Here is a 4094-nt window from a genome sequence, read left to right as displayed (position 1 = left end):
AGGGAGTTAAGAAGATGCAAACTAAGAGATGCGGTGGTAGCATATCAGCACCCGACTCTAAGCGTCGACGAACTACTAGGCAGCAATCCAAGGCTGAGAAAGAAACCACCAAACTTCCAGGGCACGTTCCACTCTCCTCTTCCCCATCTGAGATAGTAAGTTTTATATTCATTTATGTAGTTTGGTACGGTAAGTGATAATAGATCTATCGGTATTTATTCATGAATGTGAATACTTAAGAAAAACTTCACCCGATGGCCATCGGGATTTTTTTTAGTTCATTGTAGGTTGATTACCGATGGTTTCATTGGTAATTACCACTAGTGCAAAAATGTGAACCCATATGTTTTAACATTTGGTTGAAAATTATTATTATCAAGGTAGGGTGGAAAAATAGGGTATGATTAAATGGTTGAATTTTGTTCCATTTATGTAATTCATTTTGCAGGCCAACGACGCTCCAAAGGAATGGATCTTTCATAATGCCGATATATTTAAAGTTAGGGCACATTCATTCGGGAATCCAATAGAAGCAAATGAAGTAATTACAAGTGTCCTCACAAGTGAGCAGCTGGAAAAGTATAGACAAACATGTTTTGGACACTTACTTGACATGAAGAACCTTAAGTTCTTTGGTCATCTAGTGCATCACCTGTTTTGCAAATGAATTGTGTCCAACGATCCAGAAGTACTGGAGTTTAACTTTGGCGGATCTGGAGTGCAGTTTACGAAGTGGAAATTTGCACTAATTAGTGGCTTAAAGTTTTGTAGGTGCCTTTCCATATATGATATGCTAAATCCAAAAGGAAATGAGCTGCGCACGAGGTTGCTAGAAGACATGACTGATTTGAAACCGCCCGAACTGGCTCGAATATTCAAGGGTACACATTATGTGGATGATTGGGATGCTATAAGAATTACATTACTATATTTTTTAGTTCATGGTGTACTCAAAATGGATCCGAGGGTTCAAATAAATAGAAAATTCGTTGATTTGGTTGCTGATATGGAGGTATTTAATTCCAACCCTTGGGGCTTTTTGAGCTACAAAGAGACAATTGACTCATTGCACAATGCATTCCACCATAGAGGATGTGCAGTAAAGAATAAATCACAGTTGTATGATCTAAAAGGTTTTCCATTGGTGTTTCAGGTACGATAATATATTTAACACATGTAGTGTTTACTTAAAAATTATATTTAATAACCTATAATTTATATTTTGTAGGTGTGGGGGTTTGAAGCAATCCCTGATTTCGGTAACCATTTTGGTGAGCGGCGAGAAACCTGTTGTCCAAGGATCCTTGGATGGCATGCTACAAGTCAACCAAGCCATTTTGCTGTCCGTTATTGGTTCATCTCAAATAGCAAGGTGGGCAAATTTATTTAGACTATATGGTACGACTACATTCAAGTTACATTACCAATGTCCAGTTTCCAAATTTACTTTTTTTTTTTTTTTTTTCCTCTTTTCATTTCATGTAGTATGTTGCGCACTGGAGGTTGGACGCTACCGATGAGGAGAAGACTATGGATTACTGGCGAACAATAGCAGTGAACATACATAAAGTTCGCTATACGACACCACCACTTGTAGCACCGATAGCCACCGTTGGTGCTAAAGATGCATCCAAAGCTGAGGAGCATTCTAGTGCCCCTCCAGATGCTAATTTCAGGGTATGCAATTGTTACTTGCACGCAAATTTGCATTTCATATGTTGTACTAATATATATTGACTTATGTTTTGGATATTGATATTGATTAGGTTGCTTGCTTGGAGGCAAAATTTGATGAATTAAAGAAATTTATGGATGATTGTCATCACGAAGTGAAGCAAGAGATGGCATCCTTAAGGAACATGCTTAGTTCTGTTATTGACCAACTGAAGCATCAGGTATCATTTAAACAACATAGTATACTTTAGCGTTTCAGCATTATTAAATTATATATTGTAATTCAATAATTACTTGTTGTTAGTTTTTGGGAACTGCAAAATAACCACTGTGTTTTGCAGGCCGAACATCATATGCACACCCATTCACCATCATCTTCAGTGCAACCATCATCCCCTTTGGCACCGTCATTTGGAAAGCAAGCCGAAGAATTTTATGCACCCATAGACGATTCCAATGGTAGGAAGGAGGATGACGATTGTACAAAACCGTTCGAGCCTATCGTACCTGGAGGAGCCTATGTGGAGGATTCCTGGGCTTTGGTGCCATATTGGCCCTTGCATTTGGGGTGGGATATCCGTGTTTCAACTAACAGTCCATCTCATGACCAATTAGCTGAGAGTGAGGTGGAGGCTTAGACGCATAAAGTTGGTGATAAAAGCCGATTCGGTAGAGTTTACCACCAGTCACATCATGTCATCTCTCCTTACACCGACCCATGTAAGAAGAAGGTCAAATTTAATCTTAATCGACATATTGATGCATCGAAGGAGAGGGCATTTGATGAGTGGTATAGGGTGGCACCGAATGGAGCGATCGTGTGTACATCTTATATGACGGTGGGGAAGAAATTTTTTGCTGAGTTACTTACCCCTGCAGGATGGTTGAGTTCCGATGTAAGTTATATACTTTACTTCCATGTAAATTCATTGTGTTCGTACGTTTGGAATGATGTTTTCATTAATGTTATTCATTAATGCTATTCTGCAGGGGTGATTGTGGCGTCTTCGCTTTGAAATTTATTGAATACAAGAACAGTGAGGAGAACCTTTTATTTGGCCCAGAAGACATTAGCTTGTTTAGAAAAAAATATGCTGTTGACTTGTACTTTAATAAATTTTCAATGTAGATCGTATGTTTAATATTATGACATCCTATATTAATGGTATCTTAATATGCAGAATCTAGCTTTAGTAATGATAACCATTGACAAAATAAGAGAAAAGAAGACCCTTGGTAGTGATAAAAATTCAAACAAAGAGGATTACCGATACGCTTTCGGTAACATCAATTCACATATTTTTTGACTCCAAAGAGTCCACTAATTCATGTTTTCGGCAACAACATGCAAAATGTATATTCATCATTGACCCTAAATAGAAACAACCCCAAAATTCTGGAAAAAGTTCTCAAATTGGCAAAAAAACTTGATTACCGTATGTTTCATCGGTAATTACAGTGGTAATTACCGATGAAAGCTATGGTAATCAGTTTAAACTTGCTGGAAAAATTATCGAAGGTTTCATCGGTAATTACTGAAGGCCCTATGGTAATCACATTTGACAACCTTTTTGGCCCCCACAAGTCCCTGAATATATGTTAAATGCAACAACAAGAAAATATACTTTCTTCACTGATCCTGAGGAGAAAAAACCCCAAAAGTTCTGAAAAAATTCTCATATTGGCACAAAAATTTGATTATCATAGGGCCTTCAATAATTACTGATGAAACCATCAGTAATATTTCCAAAAAGTATAAATCTATTACCGTAGGTTTCATCGGTAATTACCGAAGGCCCTACGGTAATCAAGTTTTTTTGCCAATTTGAGAACTTTTTCATAACGTTTGGGGTTTTTTCTCCTTGGTATCATTGAAAAATGCATATTTTTCATGTTGTTGAATTTAACACACATTAAGGGACTTATGGGGGCCAAAAAAGTTGTCAAATGTGATTACTGTAGGGCCTTCGGAAATTACCGATGCAACCTTCGGTAATTTTTCCAGCAAGTTTAAACTGATTACCATAGGTAATTATCGAAGCCCTACGGTAATCACGTTTTTTGGCCAATTTGAGAACTTTTTCAGAATTTTTGGGGTTTTTTCTCCTTAGGATCATTGAAGAAAATATATTTTGTATGTTTTTGCATTTAACACACATTAGGGGACTTATAGGGGCCAAAAAAGTTGTCAAATGTGATTACCGTAAGGCATTCGGTAATTACCGATGAAAGCTTCGGTAAATGTTCCAGCAAGTTTAAACTGATTACAGTAGGTTTCATCGGTAATTACCGAAGGCCCTACAGTAATCAAATTTTTGTGCCAATTTGAGAACTTTTTTTAGAATTTTTGGAGTTTTTTCTCTTTAGGATCATTGAAGAATGTATATTTCGCATGTTTTTGCATTTAACACACATTAGGA

Source organism: Ziziphus jujuba, chromosome 4 (genome assembly GCF_031755915.1).
Source record: "Ziziphus jujuba cultivar Dongzao chromosome 4, ASM3175591v1".
Lineage (NCBI taxonomy): Eukaryota > Viridiplantae > Streptophyta > Magnoliopsida > Rosales > Rhamnaceae > Ziziphus > Ziziphus jujuba.
The sequence above is the reverse complement of the archived record's forward strand: the minus strand, read 5'-3'. Positions refer to the sequence as shown.